The sequence below is a fragment of the Acinonyx jubatus genome, chromosome E4, assembly GCF_027475565.1.
Source record: "Acinonyx jubatus isolate Ajub_Pintada_27869175 chromosome E4, VMU_Ajub_asm_v1.0, whole genome shotgun sequence".
In the NCBI taxonomy this organism is placed as follows: Eukaryota; Metazoa; Chordata; class Mammalia; order Carnivora; family Felidae; genus Acinonyx; species Acinonyx jubatus.
In genome coordinates this window covers 65,799,369-65,812,743 of record NC_069395.1, presented here as the reverse complement: position 1 = coordinate 65,812,743, position 13,375 = coordinate 65,799,369, and the positions used below count along the sequence as shown (strand labels likewise).

General features: G+C 47.9%; 1 protein-coding gene across 1 annotated transcript in view; it reads right to left on the bottom strand.

The window, feature by feature from the left end:
- The window catches only part of ITPKB (inositol-trisphosphate 3-kinase B), a 90,311-nt gene extending 90,057 nt beyond the window's left edge, over window positions 1-254 (bottom strand). Inside the window, exon 1 of the mRNA XM_027046324.2 lies at window positions 113-254. The gene's annotated coding sequence lies outside the window, so the exon portion shown is untranslated. The remainder of the gene's footprint in view (window positions 1-112) is intronic.
- Between the last annotated feature and the right edge of the window lie 13,121 nt (window positions 255-13,375).

The window sequence follows — 13,375 nt, the reverse complement described above, 5'->3', positions numbered from 1 at the left end:
CGCAGCCCATCTCTGCGCTCTTCTTCCAGAACGCCCGGGCTCGCTCGCTCCGGGGCAGGGGAGGGGAGAGAGGGCTCGGAGGCGAGAGCCGGGAAAAAGCCGCCAAACTTACCTGCGATTCCTCAGCTGCCCGGGCCCGTGCGGACGGTATGGCCCAGGGACGCAGACCTCGTAGGAACAAGATGGCTCGGAAAGTGAAAAAGCTGAGGGTCGACGTCCGCGGCTGGCTACGGAAGGCAAACACGGGGAGCCCGAGCGCGGGGAGAGAGAGCTCCCGGGCAGGGGCCGGCGATGGCGCGGAGGATCCGCCGGGCCAGCCCCGCACGCCCTTCTCGGCCGTGCAGATACTAGCCCTGTCAGTGTTTGCTAGGCTACTTCAGTGTTTGTTCAATGTGCGATTTAAAAAAAAAAAAAAAATGTGGGGGGGAGTGGGGAGGAGGCAGGGAGGAGGAGGGAGGGGGAGGAGGGAGAAAGGCGGGGGCTTGGGGGAGGAAAGCAGGAAGGAAGTTGTGAGCCCGTCTGGGGTTGAACTCAGCGGAACAAGTTTTTCTTTTCTTCTTTTTTTTTTTTTTTTTCTATTGCTTGGCAAGACCGAGGGAGGGAAACACTTAAAAAAAAAAAAAAGTTTCCATTGTTAGCTGACAACAAAAAAAAATAAAAGCCTTTTAACTTCTGCGGGTTAAAGATATACGATCCATTTTCCACCCCTCCACCGAGCCTTACTGATGTCTTGCTTATTTTTGAAAAATGTTTTTAATAAAGTTTTGAGTGTGCATTTAAGCAAAGCAACTCAGGGGAACCTTTTGAGCATTTAAAACTAGCTCAGATCCTCTATCAACGGTGTGTGTTCTCTACACAAATATGCAAATTCAAAGAAGGTACTTTGTGGGCGCCTCCTTGCAAAGCTGCAGATCTTTTAAATGCATCGCATCGTGTTTTGGAAGATTGTTGGGCTGTGAGCTGTTCATGGTTTTGCAGAGCACTTGCTGGCTGTATAAACATGCCTGGACGCTGCACACTTATCTGTCACAGTAGATGTGACATGGGCATAGTTTTGCACTTCATTCTCAAAGTTATTTTAAGAAAAAGGATAGTCCTGAAAGGAAGAAACCTGAGACCCCCCCTTGCTCGGGCTCTCATAGCTGGATCATTTTCAGGATCCCTTTCCCCCCACCATCAGCAAAAAAAAAAAAAAAAAAAAAAAAAGTGTGGATGCAACAGTCAATACCACCACCACCACCCCCCACCCCCGGGTGGAGAATCCTACCCCATTTGAGTTCTGGTGCTGCAAGAGATTTTGGTTTTTTGGTGTTTTGGTGTTGGTTTTTTTTTTTTTTTTTCCATAATTCCCTAAATCCTAAACGACAGCATTTAGTAGAAAGAATGAAAACACAGCTGCCAGGCTGGGGAGATTTAAAAATTGAAAGCCTGAATCAGTCCTTCTATTCCTATTAGCTACCATTTTGATGGAAATTTTGACTCTGTTTGTCGCAAATACATCTCTTGCTTGTTTACGGAACAATACTGTTCAAGTGAACAGAGCAGTCTGTTGGCTCCGCCAGGAAGACGCTCACGTTAAATCTGACACCAAGAGATCCTTCAGCTAAGAATTTCTGGGAATCAGACACTTTGGGTCCTTCCTAATTTTTTTTTTCTTCCAAATATGCCATGAATGGATTGAGCCTAGTCAGTCTCCCACCCACAATGGGGCTAAATAAAAAGGGCCCAGACTTTATTCAGGTGTTGAGTCGGGATCTGGGCAGTCACTAAGGCCTATCCTTGACCCCAATTCTGTTCCCTAGTGGCGAAAAAGGGGAATTGCCCGTTCCCGGGCGACCCATTCTGTGGACTTTCTGGCTCTTCTAGGAGATGCAAAGACCCATGTCAGATGTCATGGCGAAAGCAACTGGAAGGCGCAGCAATGCATACGGTGAACGTGGAAATTTCGCTCACTAGTCCCTGGGAAATCTCACTGTCACCTCATGAAAAGACATCACCGGCCTTTCCCAGGACGGAGGCATTCCGGCTTCTGCAATGGACAATTAGGCTGAAGAATTTTTGCTCAGAAGGCAGCCAGCAGCTGGTCAGGGGCGGGCATTAAGAAAAAATTTCTGGGGCGCCTGGGTGGCTCAGTCGGTTGAGCGTCCGACTTCGGCTCAGGTCATGATCTCACAGTTGGTGGGTTCGAGCCCCGCATCGGGCTCTGTGCTGATAGCTCAGAGCCTGGAGCCTGCTTCTGCTTCTGTGTCTCCCTCTCCCTCTGCCCCTAACCCACTCGCATTCTGTCTCTGTCTCTCTCAAAAATAAATAAAAATTAAAAAAAAAAAAAAGGAAAGAAAACATTTCTGCCATGAGCTGGAGGTAGGGATAGATGATAATCCCACCAGTCTAAAATTCTAACTGGAGCAGAATCCGGTTGTCTTCTACGATTCTAAATGAACAGAAGGGATCAAAATTATACAGCACTTAATATTAGCCAGGCACTGTTCTGAGTACATGCTAAATATTTATCCATTTTAATCTTCATAGCAACCCGATGAGATAGATACTATTATTACCCCTTTTCACAGAGGAAGAAATCAAAACACAAGTCATTTACCCCCAAATCCCACAGCTGGCGAGTCGCGAGGCTCGGGTTTGAACCTGCACAGCCTGGGGCCAGGTTCTTTCTTCCTCCATATTCTAGACTAGAGACCGGCGACCACAGGAGACGGTAGGGAAAGTTAGCCTAACTCTCAGGGTTTCCATTTTCCCACTTTTGAAACGGAATTTTCAAAATCATAGCTATGAAACTGGGGCGCCTGGGTGGCCTCAGTTGGTGAAGCGGCCGACTTCGGCTCAGGTCACGATCTCGCAGTTTGTGGGTTCGAGCCCCGCATTGGGCTCGTGCTGACAGCTCAGAGCCCGGAGCTGGATTCGGATTCTGTGTCTCCGGCTCTCTCTGCCCCTCCCCCACTCCTGTTCTATCTCAAAATTAAATAAACATTAAAAAAATTTTTGAACATCATAGCTATGAAACTAAGAACAGAAAGGGAGTTTCCTCAATTCGACAAAGGGCATTTATGAGAAAAACTACAGCTAACTTCATAGTTACTGGTGAAGGGCTGAATATCCGCCCCCTTAGGTCCGGAGCAGGTAAGGCTGTCTCTTACCCCTCCCACTCGATACGGTACTGGGAGTCCTGGGCAGAGGAGTTAGATGACGAACATACATAAAAGGTGTCCAGATTGGAAAGAAAGAAGTAAAACTATATTTACAGTCAATATGATTTTCTCTGTGGGGGCGCCTGGGTGGCTCAGTCGGTTGAGCGTCTGACTTCGGCTCGGGTCATGATCTCACGATTCGTGAGTTCAAGTCCCGCTTCCGGCTCTGTGCCGACAGCTCTGAGCCTGGAGCCTGCTTCGGATTCTGGGTCTCCCTCTCTCTCTGCCCCGCCTCTGCTCACGCTCTCTCTCTCTCTCTCTCTCAAAAATAGACATTAAAAAATAATAATAAAATAAAGAATAATAATTTCTAATAGCATCGCAAACTATGAACTACATAGGAATGGACATGACAGAAAGTGTGTAAGACGATAGATACCATGGAAACTTCCGAGCACTACTGATGGAATTTGAAGGCCTAGGTACAAGGACAGAAGATCCTCGGCGTGCACAAACCGGAAAACTCGCTATTGTTCAGATGTCCAGTCTCCGCAATTCCGATCGATGTCCCAGAAAGTTTTTACTTTTGTAGACACTGACAAGCTGATTGTAAGCTTCACAGGGAAATACAAAGGATCTGGAATCATGGGAAGATCTTTGAAAAAAGGACAAAGTAAAAGGACCACCACTCTCTGAGTTCAGGACTTATAGTACATTTTTGTTTAAGTTTTTTATTTTATTTTTTAGAGAAGGACAGAGTGTGAGCGGGGCAGGGGCAGAGAGAGAGGGAGACACAGAATCCGAAGCAGGCTCCAGGCTCCGAGCTGTCGGCACAGAGCCCGACGCGGGGTTGAAACCCGCGAACCGTGAGATCATCACCTGAGCCGAAGTCGGATGCTCAACTGACTGAGCCCCCCAGGCACCCCAGGACTTATTTTAAAGCTATAACTACCAAGGCATAACGGTATTGGCATAAAGTTAGACAAATAGACGATCATGACGGAATAGAGTCCAGAAATAGACCAGTACGTATGGAGACAACTGATTTTTGACACGGTGCAGAAGAGTGGGGAAAGACTTCTTTTGACAAATAATGAAGGAACAACTGGATATTCATATATATAAAAAAAAAAGAACTTCAATCCACATCATGTACCATATACAAAAATTAACTCAAAATGACTCACAAACCGGGGTGCCTGCGTGGCTCAGTGGGTTAAGCGTCTGACTCGATTTCAGCTCAGGTCATGATCCCAGAGTCACGGGACCAAGTCCTGTGTTGGCTCTGTGCTGGGCATGGGGCCTGCTTAAGAATCTCAATCTCTCTCTCTCTGTCTCTCTCTCTCACCTTAAAAGAAAAGACTCATACATCTAAGTGTAAAACCTAACCACAAAACTTTTAGAAGGAAACATAAGAAAAAAATCTCTTGGACCTTCAGCTGAGTGAACATTTGTTAGACATGACACCAAAAGCATGATCCGCAAAATAAATAAAATTCACAAATTGGGCTACATTAAAATTAAATGCTCGTCTTAAAAAAATGAAAAGACAAGGTACAGACTGAGATAAAATGTAGGTAAAGTGTGTATATATTTTTAAATGTTTATTTATTTATTTTGAGAGAGAGGGAGAGAGAGAGAGAGGGAGAGCCTGTGCAGGAGCAGGGGCGGGGCAAAGAGAGAGGGAGAGAGAATCCCAAGCAGACTCCGGATGACAGTGCAGAGTCCCATGTAGGGCCTGAGCTCACAAACTGTGAGATCACAACCTGAGCTGAAATCAAGAGTCATGGACGCTTAACTGACTGAGCCACCCAGGCTCCCCACACAGTGTATATTTGATTAAAGACTTGTATCTAGGGGCGCCTGGGTGGCTCAGTCGGTTAAGCATCCGACTTTAGCTCAGGTCATGATCTCGCGGTTCGTGAGTTCGAGCCCTGCGTCAGGCTCTGGGCTGATGGCTCGGAGCTTGGAGCCTGCTTCCCATTCTGTGTCTCCCTCTCTCTCTGCCCCTCCCCCGTTCATGCTCAGTCTCTCTCTGTCCCAAAAATAAATAAATGTTAAAAAAAAATTAAAAAAAAAAGACTTGTATCTAGAATACATAAAGAACTCTCACAACTCGATAATCAGAGAACATAAAAACCCGCGAAAATCTGGGCTGACACCTCATCCAAGGAGTCACGCAAGTGGCGAAGACACATTGAAAAGATTCTCGACATCAGCAGTCCACAGGGAAACGTGAGTTGAACCACAGTGAAACACAATTTTAAAAGCGTACTTGGCGAGGACGTGGCGGGAGTCAGCTCTCGCGCACCGCCAGTGGGAACATCAGTGAGCTGACCACTTTGGAAAACAGTTTGACAGTTTCTTAAAAAGCTAAACATACACCATTCCACTCGTAGGTGTTGGCCCAAGACAAATGAAAGCAGATGTCTGTATGAAGATTTGTACACAAATGTGCATAGCAGCTTTATCTGAATTGACCACAAAATGAGAGACAGTCCAAATACCCTTCAACACGTGAATGGATAAAGAGATCGCAGTCTATCTATGCAGTAGAATATCGCCCATCAACGAAAAGAAATAAACTATTGATAAACACACAGCACAGATGCCTCTCAACGGGATTATACCGAGTGAAAGAAGCCAGACAGGGCAGAGTACCCACTGTATAATTCCATTTGTAGAAAATTCTGGAACACTGGCAAGTCTGTAACAGAAAGCTGATTGTTGGCTGCCGGAATATGGAGGGCAGTAGGGAGGGGCAGGAGACAGGGAAGACAAAACAGCACGGGGACACTTTGGGATGTGATGGATCTGTTCACCGCCTTGATTGAGGGGCTGACTTCACAAGTGAAAACAGACCAACGTATAAAGTGTCAAATATATGCACTTTACTGCATACGGACTATAAGTCCATAAATGTGGTTTTTAAAAAACGCGGGTGCCTTGGGACGCCTGGGTGGCTCAGTTGGTTAAGCGTCCGACTCTTGATTTCGGCTCAGGTCAAGATCTCTTGGTTCATGGGTTCGAGCCCCACATCACGCTCTGCGCTGACAGTGAGGATCCTGCTTGGGATTCTCTCTCTCTGTCCTCTCTCTTCCTTTTCCCCCACTCTCTCACTCTAAATAAGTAAATAAACAAACTTTAGAAAAATGTTTGAAAAAACGAGGGCGCCTGGGTGGCTCAGTCGGTTAAGTGTCTGACCCATGATCTCAGCTCTGGTCATGATCTCCCGGTTCATGAGTTTGAGCTCCGCATCGGGCTCTGCACGGACAGCACAGAGCCTGCTTGGGATTCTGTGTCTCTCCCTCTCTCTCTGCCCCTTTCCTGCTTGCACTTTCTCTCCCTCTCTCTCTCTCAAAATAAATAAATAAACTTCAAAAAAATTTTTTAAGTGTTTATTTATTTTTGAGAGAGACAGACAGAATCCCAAGCAGGCTCCAGGCTCTGAGCTGTCAGCACAGAGTCCAACGTGGGGCTCAAACTCGTGAGCCATGAGATCACAAACCGAGCCAAAGTCGATGGTTTAACCAACTGAGCCACTCAGGCGCCCCAGAATAATTTTTTAAATAAATAAAAAAATAGCTGTGGATGGATGACGATGTTACGGGCCCCGTTCTACGGCAAAGCCCAGTGCCCGACACCGAACATCCCTTTGGATAGAATATTAAGTCCTTCCTTGGTGATGCACTCGTGTATATTTCATGGAATGACTCTGTGTTCCGCTTTCCCTCCATCTCTAACTCTAGAAAATTATTTGATGCCATATGTGGTAATCTTCAGTCTCCCTGCCTTCCTTTGTTCCCTACCGGATAGTGAGCTCTTCAAGGAGAGGGCCCCCCGATCTATAGATCTCTCCCGCCTTCGGTGTTAGCCCCCCACACAGTATATCTATCTATACATGTTTATTAAATCAAAACAATGGATGAGTCAAACAACCTCATCACTCGGGGGGGGAAGAAAAGAGGACTGGGCACCACCAGGAAAGCTGCCCCCTCCCATGTCCCAGACAGCAGGAGGGCGGAGCTTGGCTGGGGGGGGGCGGGCGGGGGAGGGATTGGATGAGGCCTCCATCATTCTTCCCTTTGCCTCTACTCCTGGAGTGAAATAAATCTTCCTTCCAAAGTTCCCCAAACACCAACAGCCCGAGGCACGGCTGAGGCCGAGTTGGGTCCCTAAGGGAAGTTACCGCACCTTCTCCCATCCGGCTCGGGCCAAGGCTGCAAACAAGGAAGGATCTTCATACTGCCTTTCACCTCTGCCCTGGCCTTCTGGAAACTTCTTCACTTGTCCCTCACCTTCCCCTTGATCTGGGTAATGCAGCAGACCATTCATCCGTTTCTTCATGTCCTGGGCTGTTGGGTGTGAACTGGGCACCAGGCCGGTGGGGGCTCCCAGGGTAGGAGCCGAGGCCCGTGTGCCCAGCAGGAACATTATGTGGTCCCGAGGCAAGTAACGGAAACTCTCTGAGCCTCAGTTTTGAGCTCCGGAAAATGGGAAGGATTGTAACACCGGGTCCTGGAAAGGGGCAGAGGGGCTGATTGGGAATGTTCCCGTAGCAGAGAATGACATCCATCCAGGTATCTAATCCATCGCGGACCCCGAGACAACCCTCTGCTTTCAAACTGACTCCTCAACCACTAGAGTAACTGATTTCCGCACGGTTGGGCTGGCCCTGACCCAAGGACAGAGACCCAAAAGCCATGGATTGGCCGTTATCTGAACCAGTGGTTTTTGCACATATGTGTATATATTTTTTTTCTGTCTGGAATCAGCCGTGCCCTGATAAGAGTCAGATTGAAAAGATGTACCCCTGACTCTCATATCTGTCTGTGAACTTGGCCGAGGTAAACCCTCATGTTGAAATGTGGTGTCAGCGCTTCGTTTACATCTAAACTGAGTCATTTGCTGCTGGTTTCAGATATTGGCTCTATGGTTTTGTAAGCCATACGCCCCCTCTCCAGGGAGCCCCTCCAGCGCACAGGGCCCGTCTCTGCCCCAGCCTCTCCGCTCCTGTGACAAAAATCAGTGCTGAGAAAAGGCATCCAGGGCGTGAAAGTTATCTGCATAATTGTTTTAAGATTTTAGTTTTGGGGCACCCGGGGGGGGCTCAGTGGGTTAAGCGTCCGACTCCGGCTCAGGTCATGATCTCGCGGTTGGTGAGTTCGAGCCCCGCGTCGGGCTCTGTGCCGACAGCTTGGAGCCTGGAGCCTGCTGCAGATTCTGTGTCTCCCTCTCTCTCTGTCCCTCCCCCACTCACCTCTCTCTCTCAAAAAATAAATATACATTAAGAAAAATTTTTTATAGATTTTAGTTTTAAGTAATCTCTACACTCAACGTGGAGCTCAAACTCACGACCCTGAGATCAAGAATCAGACGTTCCCCCAAAGGAGCCAGCGGGGCACCCCCCAGCCATGAAATTTATAAGACAATTTTCTTTTTTTCTTTGCGGTTTGGATATCAGCGGCCACAATCAGCAAGCCCAGGAGAGCCCGGGAGAGTCTTCGAGTGAAGCCTGTCCCATCATTTGATACTTTAGGAACAGGGAGGTAGTTTAGTTTACACAATGGGGCTTGAAGAACCACGTCTCGGGACAGGTCACCCTGTAATGTTCTAACACAAAATCGGCGGCCATCTCCAGCAGAAAGAGGAAGTCCTTGGGCCCTGCTTATCCCCCACAGTGAATGGACAGTACCAGCAACACGAGATTCTATCTCTAGTGCTTGCGGACGTCCCTTGGTCAATGCTCCACGTGTCTCTGGAGCTTGTCCTTCGCCACCACCACCGCAGCCAACTTAGCCCTCCTCTGACCCGCGCCTGGCTCGTTTCAGCCTTGGCCGCTGCTGGGAATGCCATTCATATACCCAGCGAGCCACTTGTGCATTTTCCAGGTAGGAGGAGGGGGAGACGAGGACATGAAGGAGTATAGAGGGGTAGCAAGTTCAGCGGAGAGAACTGAGACTCAGAAGGGAGCCGAGCCTTGAAATGATTACAGTTCAGGGGCACCTGGGTGGCTCAGTGGGTTAAGCGTCCGACTTCGGCTCGGGTCATGATCTCGCGGTTCGTGAGTTCGAGCCTCGCGTCGGGTTCTGTGCTGACCGCTGGAAGCCTGGAGCCTGCTTTGGATTCTGTGTCTCCCTCTCTCTGCCCCTACCCTGTTTGTGCTCTGTCTCTCAAAAATGAATAAACATTAAAAAAAATTTTTTTAAATGCAAGGGAGTCGGGGCGCCTGTTGGTTCAGTCGGTTATGCACCATGAGATCGAGCCCTGTGTCGGGCTCTGGCTGACAGCTCGGAGCCTGCTTGGGATTCTCTCTCTCTCTCCCTCTCTCTCTGCCCCTCCCCGACTCACACATTCTCACTCTCTCAAAATCAATAAACTTAAAAAACAAAAAACCCACCGATTTGTCATCTGACACTTGACGTGAGTCTCAGTGTGGCCTCTCACAGACACACCCAACATCGAGGCTGCCTCGATGGTACCAGCACCCTCCTCCCCATTTCTGCTGCCATCGTTCAGGCTCACAGCATCTTTGTGTGAAGCTATGGTGATGGCCTTCTAATTGATTTCCTTGTTTCTCCATCCAACCATCCATCCATCCAACCATCCACCCATCCAACCATCCAACCATCCATCCATCCATCCATCCATCCATCCATCCAACGATCTGTCCATCCAACCATCCGTCCATCCATCCAATCGTCCATCCATCGAACCATCCATCCATCCATCCGCCCATCCAACCGTCCATCCACCCATCCATCCATCCAACCATCCACCCATCCATCCATCCAACCATCCATCCATCCATCCATCCAACCATCCATCCATCCAACCATCCGTCCATCCATCCGTCCATCCAACCATCCATCTATCCTACAAATATTTATTGAGCCCCTACTATACATCAAGCACTATTGTAGGACTCAGGGATACAGATAAACCAAATAAGATTCCTGCCTTTATGGAACTCACATTCTCGTGGTGTAGCCAGATAATGTGCAACAAATAAAGGAATTCTGGATGGGACAGTAGATTGGAACTTTCCTGTAGAGTCTTGTACTGCCGATGCCTCAAAAAAGTAAAGGATATGCAGGGTGCCTGGGTGCTTGGGTGGCTCAGTCGGTTAAGCATCTGACTTCGGCTCAGGTCATGATCTCGCCGTTTGTGAGTCCGAGCCCCACGTCAGGCTCTGTGCTGACGGCTCGGAGCCTGGAGTCTGCTTCGGATTCTGTCTCTCTTTCTGCCACTCCCTAACTTGTGCTCTGTCTCCCTTTCTCTCTCAAAAATAATAACAGTTTAAAAATTTCTTAAAAGAATAAGCAAAAAAATTCATCAACAACAATCATATCAGGAATGAGGGATAGCTAGGACAATAAACTTCAAAAGCTGTTAATTGAGACAAGAAACAAGATGCTGGGTGGATTAGGGAAGCTGGAGAGGGCTGGTCGTTGACTCCTAGACTTGGTCCCTGCTCCCCTGGAAACTGCAGAGAGAATCTACAAGGTCCTGAGGATTCTAATGCCCCCAAAGCCCAGAGAGGCTGAGCATGTAGGTACCCGTATGCATTTACTCCACTAAGAAGTAGAAGAAAGGGCCGCTGGGGAGAAAGGGGTACAATGTGGAGAGTGGGCAGCAGGACTGATTCTGACCAAAGAGAAGGTTCCAGGGCAACCGGCTAAGCCTGGTGACAATGAAAGCTTTCTGTGTTCTTCCTGGCGGGGAGGAGATTCTGACTCCACGATCTCACAGAGGGAGCAGAACCCCGGCTTTCTACCGCCGACACTCCATCCACTGAGCTCCCTGCGCCCCCAGATCCCCCGACCCCCACAACGACATGCAGAGAGAGAAAGGCAAACCAATCACAGTTACAAGAGGGAAGAGTCAAGGAGTCACCCGCAGCCCATCAGAGCAAATAAAACCAACGGATGCACTTCCAAGAGCAGGAGCATGATGGGGAGAACATTGCAGCTATGAAAGCAGGAGACGGAGGGAGGGGGGAAATGTAGCAGGCAAAAGTCAGGCCCGCATGAGAAGAAGTCAGAACGCAGACAACAGAAGAAAGTTCCAGAAGACGGGAATCTCTTCCTGTTCTGCAGCTTGACGAGACAATGAATCCAGCGGAACAAGGACTCAAAGATGAGACGGTAAAACAGGAACGAGAGAAGGGAGATTTCAGATTTAAGGGAACGAATAAATTAAGGGCCACGTCATTATAGAATTAAAGTATGAACTAGAAATGAGAAGAGGGGCCCCTGGGGGGGCTCAGTCGGCTGAGTGTCTGACTTTGGCTCAGGTCGCGATCTCACGGTTTGTGGGTTCGAGCCCTGCGTGACCGAGGATATAATAGCCAGACCAGATGCCGCTTCAGGAGGAAGACAAAAGGCAGATGTTCACAAAGAGGTCAAGGAATAGAGCGTCCAAAGTCTTTCTTGAAAATAAAAACAAAACAAAAAACAAAACAAAAACCCACTGCTTGTTATAAAATCAAACCTGAAGGGGAACGAATCGAATGAAGAACGCAAGAATGGAGATATCATTGCCAAACAAAAGACGTGGGGAGGATATTGAATCCATTTAAACACAGAATTGTTGCTGAAATAAAAAGGGGGGGGCGGGTAGAAGGTGGAATCATGGCCACCAGCCAGAACATACGCCGTATAAACCTGGACCGTGTGTAGCAACAATACTAGAAGACTTCTGCGGCCACCAGGGAAGGGCTGTCACATCTGGTCGTGTCGGAGTGACGGGTACTGGATGTAGCTTCCCGTGAAACCACTACTTAAGTGGGCAGAGGAGACACCTATATCCGGGAACCGGGCCGCCCGCAGCGCAGGGCTGAGGTCCTGCAATACCGATGTCAAAGGCGTAACGTAAATCAGGGCAAGGAGACAAAAACGCTTTCATCATTAGAGAGGAAATGAAGCTCGAGGATGGATTTGGATGCCCTCTGGGTGGCCCCCGCCGTGTCTTTTTCCTCCTCTGGAATACGTGTTGTGAGAGATGAGGTCTATTCTTTAGGGCGATTAGTGCTTTTCTCTGTTTGAGTGGCTCGTGTTTGGTATTTCGTATTAATTTTCTGTCCTTTTGATGTGTTTTATTCAAATGTCTACATCAGAGACAGCTGTTTTCCACTGTTGAAATCTACAATCTAAGGGGCGCCCGGGTGGTTCACTTGGTTGAGCGTGCGACTTTGGCTCAGGTCGTGATGTCACGGTTCGTGAGTTCGAGCCCCGCGTCGGGGTCTGGGCTGACGGCTCGGAGCCTGGAGCCTGCTTCCGATTCTGTGTCTCCCTCTCTCTCTGCCCCTCCCCTGCTCACACTCTGTCTCTCTCTGTCTCTCAAAAATGAATACACGTTAAAAAAAAAAAATTTAGAAATATAGAACCTACGAGCACTACGTATTTCCTCATAACAACAATAAACTGTACATTTGTTATTATATCTTATTTTAAAATCAGGAAGCCTCTGAAACATCTACTATATAACCCTACCACAGAAACACGACTCGTTGTCTGTTCTTATGTCATTAGCACTTAAGAACAAGAATTGTAAGAGGCGCTTGGATGGCTCAGTCGGTTAAGTGTCCAACCCTTGATTTAGGCTCAGGTCTTGATCTCATGGTTCATGGGTTCGAGCCCCGCGTCAGACTCTGCACCATCACCATGGACCTTGCTTGGGATTCTTTCTCTGCCCCTACACTGTGCTCGCACGTATGCTCTCTCTCAGCCTCTCTCTCAAAAATAAATAAATAAATAAACATTAAAAAAAAAAAAAAAGAAAAAGTGTCATACAAATACAGAACATGATTTTGGGGAAATCCCAAGAATTCCTGGGAAGTATGATTTGTGCCTGGATCCCAAGGATTAATGTTACTTTGTTACCGGATGAAATCTGCATGTTCCTCAAATTTCAGCTCACACGTTCCCTCTTCTTTAAAATACCCTGTGTTTAAAATAAGCCCCAAACGTCTGTATTAGCCAAAGCTGATTACTGGAAATGTCTTAAATCCAATATAATCTAGTCTAGGCAAAGGAATGCTTTACTGGCTGACGTAGCTGGGCGTGGTTGTGGCTTGAGGCACAGCTGGATCCAGGAGTTTATTTATTTAAAAAAATTTTTTAAATGTTTTTTTATTTATTTTTGAGACAGAGAGACACAGAGCATGAGCAGGGGAGGGGCAGAGAGAGAGGGAGACACAGAATCCGAAGCAGGCTCCAGGTTCTGAGCTG